Raw genomic sequence first — 14,552 nt, 5'->3', positions numbered from 1 at the left:
CATAACACAGAGGGAGCGAGCTCTCAGTACTGCGCTTTAGTGGCAGGGGAAAAGCTATTCCAGCGAAAACATTTTTGAAGGATGTTGCTTTGGTCCTCTCAATAAAATATTCGTCCCGTGCCCGCCGGTGGGATTTTCAGTTTTTGAAAAATATCAACTCTAAAATTTTATAACTTGTTGACAGTATTCCTCTGCACTTTCACCGCAAGGCTAATTTTCACATCATGTTTGCACAAATAAAAGATCAGTACAATGGTTATAGGTTTCGTTTCGATTGGTCTTGCGGAAGTTCTTCGCATTAAAGGTGATGAACAATGCTTACGCTGAAGGTTATTTGTAAAGTTACATAAAATATTTTGGAAGAGAGTTCAGAGCATAAATTTAAAATTTAAATAGCGTTTCTGCTGACACAGCCCCTATAAGCAGCTGTGTAATTGCTGCACTAGGGAACAATTTTTTGTTTACAAAACTTTCGAATCTTTCGGCAGTTGCTGACACACACGCTCAACTTTGAAGCTAACATTGCACCACCGACCGATGTGCAATCTTCCAAAGGCAACCATGAATAAATTGCATTCCACGCGAGTCCAACCGAAAGCTTTCGAATCCAGCGCCGTGCAGTTCGTGGCTCGTCCTAATCTTAGGAAAGCAATCATAACGGCAAATCTAAAAATTCAGGGGGCACTTTGGCCCTCCAAAGTGCTGCAAGGCGAAAGCGTATCCTGGCGCACTGTTTTTTTATTATGTTGTTTTTTTTTCTTTTCTGATTTCTATCTTTATTTCATTTTTTCTGCTTTTCTTATTTTTATTCCTTTTATTGTACTTATGAAACCCATGCATTCACTAGATGCGCTTTTATTCATGCTCAAACCCTGAGCCTTCGCGGTGGAGTGGTAGCGTGTCCAGTTCAAATGCCCAAGGCCATGGTTCGATTCCCAGCCTCGACACAGTTTCTTTTTTTTTAAGTAGTGACGCCGAAACGCGGACACACTTGCTAGCATTCATTGGTCACGAGAGTATGAAGCATTAAAGGCTCTCTCCTTAAAAGCGAGGATGCTAAACCAAGGTATCGAAAAGAGCTCCGGAATAAGCGACTGCTGAGGCTTCGTTGGGTTTGGGTGAGGCTCTTTTCTCCTTCCCCTTTGTAGGGATCACTTCACAGACCCTGGGCTGTGGAGGGGACGGCACGAGCGACCCCGGGCCAGGCGCGGCGCGGAGTGTTTCGGCTGGTTGCCAAGGCGGGGCGCTAGCTCCTCGATTCCCTAGGTTCTCGCTTTTTTTGCGACGTCCTTTTCCCTAGGTTTGCGCTACCGATCCACTGGTTGAGAACCCCGGCATGACCCCGGCAGGCCGGCGACACTCAGTCGCGCGCTTCTAGGCGTGGCAACCGGGGTCACTACTTGGACGCCTTTGTTTTTGTTGGGCCGTTCGTTTCCACGGAGCGCCGGCGAGGTTAGCATCTTAATGTCTGCGGCGCCGTTTATTTAACTTTACCTCTCTCTCTCCTGAGGAGAAGGCAAAAATAGCTCGACCCACAAAGCTGTTTTCTGCTACAGCGAGGGGGCTTGTGTCGTCTGCTGCGCCGAGCCACTCTTCTGCGCGTCGTCTGCTTGAAGTCGCGGCAGGGAAAACACAATTAAGGAAGTCGCTCGTCGCATGAGAAGAGGCTGGAGAAAGGCGTTTTCCCGAAGCGCTGACCTGACAAGGGATGGTGTGACCTGAAGTGTACGTGCCATACTTTTGAGGCTTTGTTTACGTGGGCGTTACCCGTGAAAGAGATCGTCGAAAGCTTCTGAGCATCTTCCTTTATTTAGTGACGGACCCACTCTCAACGATTGAGTGAATAGAAGCACAACGTGAAGTGGAGTGACTTTCGGCGCGTCTGGAGTCTTGCAAGCCGATAAAGGTGGGTGCGTCAGTCAACTTTGGATTACTGCCGTAGATTTGAGAGGCCGATCACAAAAGTAAGTTTTCCCGGTGTGCCAACGCCAGCCTTCTTGAATCCAGGTAAGTTTTGGCGCGCCGCACGGCTCTTTGTAGTGTAGAATTGTTTACATTATTTGAGAGGAAGCGGAAAATTTTTCCGGTGCACATGGAAACGTGCTTCTATAAAAATAGGCGTTTTCTTTTGAAATCATTTTCAAATGCCGGGGCCTTTGATATGCGATAATTGAACATTGCTAAGCTATCCTTTTGCAAGAAACGCCTTTGCTCAGATTTTGCGTACAGGTATTGTGAACATAACAAAGGCGTGTGGTGCGTGAGAACTGCGCTTTAATGCTTGCTTAGAGAAAGAAATATTTTCTGACGCATATTTCAAACATAACTGACCTAGCATAACTGCCGGGCCCCAAGTCTATTTACACACAATCCAGGATTTGTCCCAATAGTTAATGACCAAAATTACCCCTGTTCATTGTTAATTTAGTGCCGAAGAATGGCTATGTATCCATAGACTCGGCTGATTTTCTGAGCGGTTAGAAGAAGCAAAGTGATTGCCATTTAAATGGCAGGAGATAAGGCGGGCAGCAAATATGATTCCCGGAGAATGCCAATCTCGCGCACGTTGCTTTTAACCCTTCCCTTTGATGCAAAGTGATTCAGTTGTGTCGATTGTTAGCGACCCCTCTTGCTTTTGTTGTAAGTAGCAAAATATTCTTGTTTGTATACAGTTGCATACTGAGCAACATCACAGCACGTGGTTGCTATTAGCCGTTGTGGCACCCATTAGATAAACATGGCTTCTTTTCCGCAAAACTGACGCATCGCGGCTGCCACCCAAATGCTAGAGACTAACACTCTGCCTGAGGCAAACAATACCTCACAGCGCTCATTCTCTTCTTTTGACACGCGAATATCCAGAAGATATTTTAGAGCAGAACCTTTACTTCACGACAAAAGCTGCAAAAGTCGTTTGATCGCTGAAGCCTGACCTTGAAATGACCTTGTGAGCCTAAACAAAGTAAATATTGCTGCGACTGGGTTTCGAACCCACGGCGGTGGGAACAGATCAGGTTTGCTGGCCACTGCGCTGGAGCGCTATGCTATCGCCCCAGCCGATCACGCCTTGTGTTAAGCTGCAACTGACTCTGGCGCTGTGCATTGCACATTGTCATCTTCATCAACTATTACAACGCCATCGTCTCCAGATGTGCCGACCACCAGCAAAGCAAAACCATTAGCAAACCAGGCTAAACACATGCTTTCGGACGCCTACTCGGTTTAACTGTGTTAAAATGCTACCACTTCTTTCTTTCTTTTTGCATGACTTACATTTACTAATCAGCTTCTTCCAACGGCCGACGCTGAAGGAATGATATCGGTATCGAGTATCGGGTCGTTTATAGTCATTATTCGCAGTGTGCCCGTGGTCACATCGGTTAATCGGTTTAGGTATAAAATTCCGGGGATAAAAAGGGCAAATTCTCAGCAAGAGGGCAAGCCGATGCATTTGTTTTTTTCCGCCTCTCCTATAAAGCAGCCGCGAGTATTTCCGAGGTTGGCCGTACGTGTCTCGCTCAGATTTATTCATTGACATAAACTATGCTACAGTCATACAGCCATAACCACTGAGCCGCCGCGGTGGCTCAGTGGTTATGGTGCTCGGCTGCTGACCCAAAAGACGCGGGTTCGATCCTGGCCGCGGCAGCTAGAATTTCTTTGGAGGAGAAATTCTTGAGGCCCGTGTACTGTGCGATGTCAGTGCACGTTAAAGAACCCCAGGTGGTCGAAATTTCCGGAGCCCTCCACTACGGCGTCTCTCATAGCCTTAGTCGCTTTGGGACGTTAAACACCACAAAAACAAACAAAAGTCATAATGCGCGCTTGGCAATCACATAAATACTACTTTTTTCGCGCACAGGTAGAGGGCAGTATTTACCTGCCTTACAACAAAGTGCCCCACTTGATCCTGCCGATTTGTCACATTAGCCGGTGCTCTTAATAACTGTTTTCTCGTTTCTGTACACTGCTTTCCGGAAAACCGTTCAATTGCTAGCTATAATGCGAACAAAATCTCAAAAATAATACATATGCAAGCGTGGGGAACGCAGAACGCGACGGCACTTGTTTGGTCGCTGAATCATAACCACCAATTCTGGACAAAAGAATTTTTTATTGGGAAACCGTTTATGAAAGCAATTTTTGCATAAAATGTAAGGTTTCGCTAAAATAATCAATATGTCCACAGATCGCCCGAAGGCAGTCTTGTATTTTTTGTTCGATTCGCGTTCTTTCTGTCGTCAAAAGCATTTTCCATTGGTTTTCTATGGCAGTGTTAACTGTTCAATGCGATCGATGCAGACATCTTAAAATAATCATTTCAGTGGACCATGAACTTCAATATTTCCATAAGATTATCTTAAAATTTTCCAATTTTCAAAATTTTTGTCCCAGAATGTTGGACATGTATATGTAGTGTGCCACTGCAGGCGTTGTAAATAAAACAGTGGTGCTTGCTTTACGTTGCATTGTTAGCAACCAGTATGGCGCTAGCTCGTATAACCGGAGGAATTTATTTCCAGTTATTCAGCCCCACTGAGCGGGATTGTGTATGGAGGTTCTCGTGATGCACGGCTCTTCCTTCAAGTCACTGTTCTTGTCAAAAAAGCAGTTAATTCCTGTAGAGACTCCCCGACTTAATATATATATATAAGTGCAAAGTCAGTACGATATCTTGGTGGTAGCAGTGCCCCACTGACAGCCTCTTAATCGTTGCGATGAAGTGTACATTTCACGCCACCTCGTGGCCACTGCGTCTGCGCTTGCGACACAGGACGCTTTATGCATGACGCGAACGTGTCAGAATTGTTAAATTTCCCGAGTTCCGTGCATAACTCACAGTCTACGCGCATCTATCGGTGCTTGCAGAGTGAAGCACAATATCCAATTTCGTTGTAAAATAAGACGCAACAAATAAAACGTTTTTTGTTATAGTACAATAATTATCTCCACATTTATCGCCCCGCCGCGGTGACTCAGTGGTTCTGCTGCTGGCCCGAAAGACGCGGGTTCGATCCCGGCCGCGACGGTTCAATTTCGATGGAGGCGAAATTCTAGAGGCCCGTGTACTGTGCGATGTCAGTGCACGTTAAAGAACCCCAGGTGGTCGAAATTTCTGGAGCCCTTCACTACGGCGTTCCTCACAGCCTGAGTCGCTATGGGGTGTTAAACCCCATAAACCGAACCAAACAATATTTCAGAGTTGCCTCACAGTCAAAGGTGATGGGCGAGGAAGCGGGACTTGACTACAAAGCCTATAATTGAGCCGTCCGCGTCATCTGCCTATCTCCGTCGACGCGACCGCGAGGCTGCGTGTGCCATGTTTCAAGCCGTACTACGACCCTGCTTTTTCGTCTGCATGAGTCCCCAAGATGGCTCCTCCTATCTCCGGAGGCCATGGTAAACAGAAAGATGCGCATTCCCATAGCCGCATGACCATCGCTCAGAGCGAGAGGCTGCCCCGACCTGACTGACCGCAGACCTATCCACCTCTGCTCCCGGCGACCTCAGCGTCGCCAAATAACCCCCTCCTACATTTAATATTTCTCGAAATAATATTTGAGCCTTAAAAGTACTATAACAAATTCACTCTTCTTAATTACAAATTACTTTCAGTTTGGCGTCATACGGAATTTACATCCCGAGCTTCGTACTTAAGATCACTGTCCTTTTAAGCCACCGATCCTCCAAACGTTTCCTACTAGTGTCTACCGCAGGCTAAATTATATTACCTTCGTTGTCCCTAAACTTCATGATGTAACAATTGCGCGAAAGGAACACGAGAGACAGAATGGAAACGACGCGGACAAGCGCTAACTCGTGTTCCTTTTGCGCTCTTGTTACATCATAAACGTTATCCAACTTGTCCAACTTTCGGATGTCCTTAAACTTCACAGTCTTTGGAGCACTGATTGTGCCTGCGTTGCCATCTGTGTGGATACTGTCACGTTCTATCAAAATATCCTAAACTTCGCCTACAGATTTTCTACACCCTGTACATTAGTCGTCGCCTTTCGTACATTATTTTTTTATCTATGCGTTAGAAATCATCCTAATCGCACCGCCAGCGCCATCTGAAGTTCAGAGGCAACAGTGTTTATATCGCGGTACTGCCCACGCACGCGATCCACACAAAAACAAGTTCCGGCGATGGCGCCATCCCGTGGCGCCGGCTGGTCTGCGCCATAGAAAAAGGATAACTCAGGAGAGTCCCTGCCCACACAACACCCCGGGAGAAAAAGGGTGGAGGAAATCACGTGGTTTCTATCGATCGGGAGGCCATCTTGTCCGCACGCAGTGGGGCAACGGCGTCATAGTTGCTATTTATGAACCGGGCGGAAGCAGAGGGCCGCAGCGTATAGCGTGAAAGGTCCAGCGTAAGCGTGCTTACTCTAAGCGCTCTAGTTCCTCTTTTTGGTCGTGCTCGCTGGCTGACATTCACGCCGTTCATTCATATCTCAGGGCTGAATTCAATGCAGAAAACTCGTTGTTGCATGCACGGACTTCAAACGCGCTCGGCTACAACGATGGCATGGATGTTCAGTCTACTGAGGCATTGCTCTGAGCTGTCTGGAGATCGCAGCTGTTCACTGAGGGACAGTCGCGCAGGTCGTTAACCAGAGATTCAATACGGCGTGCGCTACAGAGCAGTCGTCGGCGTATTGAGCGAATGTTTCGTGCCTTGCTCGTATGGGTGCCTTGTGTGTGCGCGCGCCCGTAGCTCTCCCATTTCTGTTGGCAGTGAAACCCCGTTGCTACTTCTTATGCGTGTTCTTGCAAAACTACAGCTATCGTAACTGGTGTTGATTGTAATATATCTGCCATTTTTGTTTTTCGGGGAATGCGCCAATGTGAACGGCGGGGATGATGACATGGGTAGAGAATGATAATGTAAAGAAAACAGCGTTGCTCGCTTTGCTCTCAGTGTACAGAACCTTGCTTTACATCTGCATGCCCGTTTCAACCGTGTAACGCTTGAAGAGTCTGTCGAGTTGTTTGACTGTGGAATGTGCCGGGCTCAAGCTAGTGTATTCGTTCATATTGGGGTCAAGTCTGTCTTTTCGGTCGCGAGCTACTTTTAGATTAGTTTCTTGTAGCAGGTTTTGCGATTTCTTTTATGGCTGTGGTCTTGGCCAAGAAGTGCGAAACAGGCGCAGAACTTTCGCACTTTATGACAGCGAAAATGCTTACTGGATTTGGTTTGCTTCCCTTCGTATGTCGTACGAACGTTATTTCTCTGAGCTTCCAAAGTGTAATAGGGTTTTAACTGCGTTTGGAGGACCTTCTCTCACATTTGTTTATTGTGCCCAAATCCTGTGATATTGTAACCTGCGGGAAAAAGTAATTCTTGAATTGAAAATGCACATGCATTAGGCACAATAAATTGTCCTTAATTGTCTGTATTGAAGATCACAAGTGAAGTGCGGCACTATGCGGTGACATTACGAGCTTAGTATTTCACTGAGTAGAGATAATTGGTGTGCAGAGATGCAGCTGTGCTCCTTAAACATGAAATACGTGATTTAAATCATGCACAACACTGTGAAACTAATAACGCAGCAAGTGGATACTCCCGAAGTTCTAGAAGCAGTCTGAAAAGCTACGGTAATACATGTTATGTACCAAATTGTTTGTGCAGATGTGAAACATGCTATTTTGTTGTACAGGGGTCGATTAGGGGTACTCTTGGATGGAGGGGGTGGTACCATTTTAAACATATATTTCTGGACTTTTTTCTTTGAGGAAATGGGGCTCAGCATGATTTTGGTATGTAAAATTTCTGGCTTTTGGAGATGTAGCGGGGACGACCCGCTCACCCCCCCCCCCCCCCCCCCCCCACCTCGAAAACATAAATTTCTAATGCAGTGGTACGATAAGCACTGTTGGCACTCCCTATTTCTGTCACCTCTATGAGTGGCTATTGGAGCTGCGAATCAAAAGTCATTGTTGGCACGGGCACCATTATTAACACATGTTACGAGCCTAACATTTGGCATTCCGGGGCAATAACTCAAACTTTTTGTTTATTTGCCCGTCCTTACTGCCGTAGCAGAAAGCATTCCTGGCATGGCCATCCGCACGGAAGCATGCTGTGAAGGTAAATACAGTATTCAAGACCAAAAAGAAAACATTGCAGGATTTCTCTTGTCCTGACTACTGCAGCAGAAGGCATTGTCACAAGGCACACGCAGAGAAGGAAGATTGCAACATTCAACGCCAAGAGCAGTATTAAACGTGAGGTTGAATGCTATGCTGGGGTGGTACCATGCAAGACGACATTGTTCATAACTCAGCCAGAAGCCGACACGTGCACACTCATTCAGCAAAAAACTGAGTTAATTGTGTGATTAAAGTGTGGCGAATATGTTAGCTACTTTTACAGCTCCAATAGCGCGCAAACAAGATGATATCATAAATATAGTGTGCTTAGGGATCTCATGCATGAAATTCTAGATTTAACCTAGCGAAGAGAGTTTTTTTTCTCACAACTTCATGAACACATTTGACAGCTGTTTGGTAAGAATCATCATGTTCTCAAAGTAGAAAGTGTTTCGGAGCGCCAATTTAACAATAAGTCGTGCCAACAAGGTGGCCGCGGACAGCTTTCAGGCTAGCCATGGACAACTTTTCAGGAAGCTTCAGCTTAAATGCAGTATTTTACATTGCATAAAGGCGGTATAGTTGGTTCGGAAGCATCATGAAATATACAGTACAATCCGAAACACTAAGTAAAAAGAAAAAAAAGGAGAGAAAGGTGATACAAGGCGCGGCGTAATAACTGAATGAAGTTCTATTTCGGATGCGCTATGTATAACAGTTTACACCTATAAAAAAGTGAGAACCTGAGCAAGGATCCTCTTCGAATTTTATTGCTGCGTTTGGTTCTTTTTTTTCTAGTTTATTTTGGTAGAAGCTATGCATTTATACACAAATTCACTTAACTAATACTTTCTGCGCTTCACGTCATCTAGTGAAAGTAGCTTTCTGGCCCTGCGATAAGTGCGAGACAAAGATGGACAGGATTTAAGAATATTTCTCCAAGTGCTGCCGGCAAGGAGCCTCGGGGGCGCATATCTCCGCTCTTTCAAAACGACGCAGGCAAAAACAGCGAAGGACTGTGCATACCATGTTGGGCCGCCGCATTAATTGAAAGCGAAGGCTCCTTCTCGCGCTCAGAGAACTTAGATAAGTGCCGTCGCCGGATGCTGTTTCATTATGACCAAGGTCGGGCTGTTTCATTCGGTTAAGAGAGCGGGGATGACGCGGAGACGACGCGGCAAAGAGCAATAACTGAAAGCAATTGAATGCCTGGCACGAATATTTCCGCGTTAATATAGTTTCCCGTACATTAATAACGACCACGAAACCACGCGCCACTCGCGCTGGGGTCTCTTTAGGTCAGTATCTTCGCAGGGTTTGAAACGGGAGCGCATTCGGGCAGGCTGGAGGCAAGAGCGGAGCGGCGAAGATAGGTAAACAAGTGCGCGAAAACAAAATGGCGCCGAGCACGTTTCCGGCTTCACAAAATGTGACGTCAGGTTCTCGCTTAAGTCGGAGCCTCCGCCTTTTCGATCAAAATCAAAGGAAACTTCAGTTGTGGCAGCTCGAACATGGTATGCCTTTTTGAGTGTTCGACGTGCCAGCTTCAATATATCGGCGAAACAGAGACGCGCTTCCGAATACGGTTCCATAATCATCGTGCACACTCTAAATCTCTTCAAATGCTCCCCTTGTCCAGACATGTTAACATTGCTGGTCACGAATTGGTAAAGGGTCCGCCGCGGTGGCTAAGTGGTTATGACGCTTGGCTGCTGACCCGAAAGACGCGGGTTCGATCCAATTCTGGCGGCCCATGTACTGTGCGATGTCAGTGCTCGTTAAAGAACTCCAGGTGGTGGAAATTTCCGGATCCCTTCACTACGGTGTCCCTCATAGCGTGAGTCGCTTTGGGACGTCAAACCTTCATAAACCATGCAAGTTTGCTTGTCTCTACTGCACCCTTGTCGCTTCTGGATGTGTGAAATTTGGCAGAATGAGGCCATTGGCCAGTTCGAAGGAAAACGGGACAAGGTGCCTCTTTTCCCGCCATGGGTGCTTTTGTGGCGAGGTACTCCATAGCGCGAGAAAAAATACGTCCTATTGTACGCTTTCTCAGCGTCCGCCTGCCGTCGTAAGCATTAACCACATGAACTTAGCAGCTATTGATACACTGAGACTCTTAATGAAGCCCTGTTGCAGCCCAAGTTCGTCGATGGGTTGAGGACAGCAACGACGCGCCCGCAGACGGAGCTGCGAGAAGCGGAGAGCACTGAAGAGGAGACTGTACAAGTTTATTTTAAATATTTGCAGTGCTCTGCGATACAAGCAGAAATTACAAGGTATGAAGGTGTACCATAACATAAGCATGCGGCGGATTTTGCGAGTATACAATCTCATGTCCCTAGCTTCCTAAATAGGGATCTCGGCCCTGGTTGAATGTCCAATCAGGGATCCTTCAAGCCAACTGGAGCACCGCCCACCGCGGGGGGCAGCACCCTTGCCCCCTCGCAGTGAATGCGGTGGTGAGGGCCTGCACTCCGATGACGATGTCGATGATGCCACGGTGAGGTAGGGCTTCTTGCGGCGACTGAGGTTTTTTTTTACCAGCTTGAGTAGACATCGCTGAAGCCGGGCCTTGTTCAAGGTGAACACTGAACTCCATTTTCAGGAAGATCACCACCTTCGTGGAAGTCATCCTCTCATATCAGCAGGTAGCGCGGGAAAAAACTGCTTGCTCGCCCGCCGAGGCCGTTCTCTGGCTAGGAAAAACTGGTCGTTCGTCTTGCACGGCACCGTCCGCTGTTGCAGCCCCAAGCCATTGTAGGAGCGCCGCCGAAATTGCCCTGCCAACGATGTGGGGCTGGTCCCCGTTCTTCCCGCAAGAAGGCGAAAGGGCACTTCCTGCTGTCGTCGGGAGACGACGCCGCGTCGACACCTTCCCTCCCTCATCGTTAGCCCCCAGGAAGAGTACGCGGACATTGACCTCCAGGGGTCAATGTCCGGTCATAACAGCTCTTCCGTCCCCACGAAGACGCCACGAAGTGGTCGCAGCTGAACGACGGTACACCACGAATGGGCTTCAGCGTCCCAGCCCGTCTTGTCAACAGGTCAACCAGGAAGACCCGAACAGTCCGCAATGATCCTCGAAACGTAGCATTAGCCATCAGACCACGTCAAGCCCATACCTCTAGAAGGACAGCACACGGCTAACCTCCAAGAAATGCCACGTGTTAGGATATGGAACAGTGAGGCTGGAAATTTCAGTACACGACGCCGCCCTCGCTTCAAAAGCTTACGCGTCAAAAGGGTGGAAATTTGGGCTGGTTGTGCATGATCTGAGGCTAAAAATAGCGCTAACGGGGACGAAGCAGAGAGAGGGACACGACGCTGTGCGTGTACATATTTTTTCCTGGGCCTAGCTGGGGAATTTTTGTTTTTTTTTGGCAGGGAAGCCACTCGCTTGAGAATTTTGACAAAGAAAACCACTCAGTTTTAACAAAACAGTGGCGCTTGAAATGAAAAGAAAAACAAATACGAATTGTTTCTCTCAGGGATATTAAGCGCTTATTCCAGGGCTACTCAGAAATACGCATGTTGAGGCGTCGAAGTTTCCGTTTTCTCTCTCTTCTTCAACTCATCAAAGTCGAAAAGAAATCGACTCCAGGTAATCAGGAGAGCGACCCTAACTACAGTGGCTCTTCTCGCTAGTACTTTCGCGCGTCAGCGGACAGAAGAGCTACATTACTGCAGCAAAAAATGACAAAGAGTAAAAAAATTGTATTCTGCCAAAGTTGTTTGTGCAAGAAAGCAAAAGAGAAAAACAAACAGCAAACTTGAGGGAAGTCTATTCTGATAATATTCTAACGGGGCGCCTATTCTGCAGCCGCGCCTTGCGTGGTCGCTGTCCAACAGAAGCCGAGGCTCGAGAACGGCTTTAGACAAGACCCTCGCGACCTTGATCTGCTGTGCGTCGAAGCGACACGTTTCCAGTGCCGGAGCAGCGCGGGACTGAGTGAGTGAGAAAACTTTATTGCCGGAAAAGAAGGGTTGCTGGGTTCTTCTAAGCAGAAGTGCCAGGTGACCGTTGGCTGATAGCCGGCGGCGACCTCTTCGTCGCGCTCGATGGGCTCCGGTCTGGACGGCGGGGCCCGAGTTGCGCAGCACTTCATCCCAGGCTTCTGGTGAGGGGGCTTCAAGAGCTTGACCGTTAGCTGATAGCCGGCGGCGACCTCTTCGTGGCGCTCGATGGGCTGCTGTCTGGACGGCGGGGCCCGAGTTGCGCAGCACTTCATCCCAGGCTTCTGGTGAGGGGGCTTCAAGAGCTTGACCGTTAGCTGATAGCCGGCGGCGACCTCTTCGTCGCGCTCGATGTGCTCTCGTCTGGACGACGGGGCCCGAGTTGCGCAGCACTTCATCCCAGGCTTCTGGTGAGGGGGCTTCAAGAGCTTGACCGTTAGCTGATAGCCGGCGGCGACCTCTTCGTCGCGCTCGATGGACTCCCGTCTGGACGGCGGGGCCCGAGTTGCGCAGCACTTCATCCCAGGCTTCTGGTGAGGGGGCTTCAAGAGCTTGACTATTAGCTGATAGCCGGCGGCGACCTCTTCGTCGTGCTCGATGGGCTCTTGTCTGGACGACGGGGCCCGAGTTGCGCAGCACTTCATCCCAGGCTTCTGGTGAGGGGGCTTCAAGAGCTTGACCGTTAGCTGATAGCCGGCGGCGACCTCTTCGTCGCGCTCGATGGGCTCCTGTCTGGACGGCGGGGCCCGAGTTGCGCAGCACTTCATCCCAGGCTTCTGGTAAGGGGGCTTCAAGAGCTTGACCGTTAGCTGATAGCCGGCGGCGACCTCTTTGTCGCGCTCGATGGGCTCCCGTCTGGACGGCGGGGCCCGAGTTGCGCAGCACTTCATCCCAGGCTACTGGTGAGGGGGCTTCAAGAGCTTCCAGAGGAGGATCCTCCGGGCAGTCCTAAATCACATTATTGAGTGTGGCAGTGCATCGCAGGGAATGCAGATGAGTTCTATGAGGTCTATGAGGTCGGGGTCATCATCATCAGTTTTACTATGCCCACTGCAGGGCAAAGGCCGCGAAGGTCGGGGTATATGTAAGCGTAATGCACGGGTTAGGGTAAAAATGTGTTTGGAGTCTTCTCCAAACCACCTTTTGGTGTTTAGAGAGTGACTTGTGCCGGGGAGGACAGAATCTTCTACAGAGTCTATAAGATCGTGTAATTTCGTAGCACAAAATTATTCTGTTCATCTCGGTTTCCCCGGGATTCGAAAGGGAGAGGAGAATTTTCGGCTCTGAGTCAGTAATATCCGTCATTTCTTTCCCTGCTTGGAGCGAGCTCTTGAGCGCCTTTTCGGGGGGCCGCTTTGCATGATTTTCAGTAGCCTGCTACACGTACCACTTCTCCTGCAAGAAGTTCCGCGTTGCCTGCACAATGGCGCAGGCGGCTATCGCCTTGCCTGGGTACGCCTAATCAGCATAGTTTCTCTGCGATGCCTGTGAATTCATGAGACCGCGGTAACAAATTGGGGCGCATACACGGATGGCTGGCCTTCAAACTCGTAGGCTTCTTGAGCCGTACTTTTCTTTTTCGGAAACAACCTCGATTGGCTTTCTTTTCGCCACCGCTTTTTTTTGGAGGTGCTTTTTTAGGCTTATCTTGCGGATCAGCAGTTTCTGCGGTGCCCTGAATCTTCATCTCGGCGTCTGTGAAGCAGCACTGAACCGCATTTCACACTTGAAATTAAACTGTCGACTGGTACATTTGGTAAGTCACAGCATGCCGGAATATCCTACTGTCCGGGTGGTAGTTCTTTAGATCATAACCACCCTCTATCCTTAGGCTTGCAATTGAGTAAGCCCTCGAATCTGACTCCCTTGTCCGCAACATAACAGTCATCCGCTTTGGCTAACTTACGTTCTGGCTTGACGCTTCATCGGTGCACTCAGGTGAGTCGCGGTCACTCATTTTACTGCAGCAGAGCGTGCTTTCCATTCTTTGGCTGCTTCCACGAAGCTTCGCCGCAGCAGCCTTCCTGGCCTACAGATGCCCCATTACTGTTCCCCTGAGCCGCATTCGTGTCATCAGTCGACCGAGCGTGGCTCCTAGGTTCATGCTGACACACTTCCAGGAGTGCTGCGTATTCTGAGCTCGGCGTCTCGTGGCTATTTGCAGCGTTAGCCGCTCGCTTTCCAGTAGCACGTGCGGCCTCTGTTTTTCTTGCCGCCTTTCTATTTCATCTTCCCGCTCTCGCCTCTACCGTTCCTGTGCTTTTCTTAGCACCCCTTGAATGTCTTCCCAGCATTCGGCCATCTCCTCCGCGTCTGCACCGCTTGCCTCAATAGCCTCAATTAACGGCGGTTTCCAATGGATCGATCTCCAATCGATTCCCAATTCGGCGCATATCAGAACTAGGTCCGGTTCACGCACCTGTTTCCAGTCCATGACTGCTCTCCAGCGGCGCCTAGTCCCCTCCACTACGTGGTCAGAGAAGGATTCCCCGGCG

The 14,552-nt window shown here is 48.7% G+C and overlaps 1 protein-coding gene and 1 long non-coding RNA gene across 4 annotated transcripts in view; one reads left to right on the top strand and one right to left on the bottom strand.

Annotated features, from left to right (window-relative positions):
* The window catches only part of LOC149328427 (uncharacterized), a 36,225-nt gene extending 22,087 nt beyond the window's left edge, over nucleotides 1-14,138 (bottom strand). The window contains exon 1 of the long non-coding RNA XR_016285803.1: nucleotides 13,964-14,138. This is a non-coding gene — a long non-coding RNA (uncharacterized LOC149328427). The remainder of the gene's footprint in view (nucleotides 1-13,963) is intronic.
* LOC149328426 (uncharacterized) overlaps nucleotides 1,321-14,552 on the top strand; it is a 36,300-nt gene continuing 23,068 nt past the window's right edge. The window contains exon 1 of one of the 3 annotated variants that reach the window (XM_089561976.1): nucleotides 1,321-1,725. The gene's annotated coding sequence lies outside the window, so the exon portion shown is untranslated. Of the gene's footprint in view, nucleotides 2,008-14,552 lie in introns of all 3 variants that reach the window. The other 2 variants (XM_089561975.1, XM_089561973.1) reach the window with 2 other exon arrangements.

The sequence above is a fragment of the Amblyomma mixtum genome, chromosome 9, assembly GCF_055824585.1.
Source record: "Amblyomma mixtum isolate Tamu chromosome 9, ASM5582458v1, whole genome shotgun sequence".
NCBI lineage: Eukaryota > Metazoa > Arthropoda > Arachnida > Ixodida > Ixodidae > Amblyomma > Amblyomma mixtum.
This window is presented reverse-complemented; position numbering and strand designations above follow the sequence as displayed.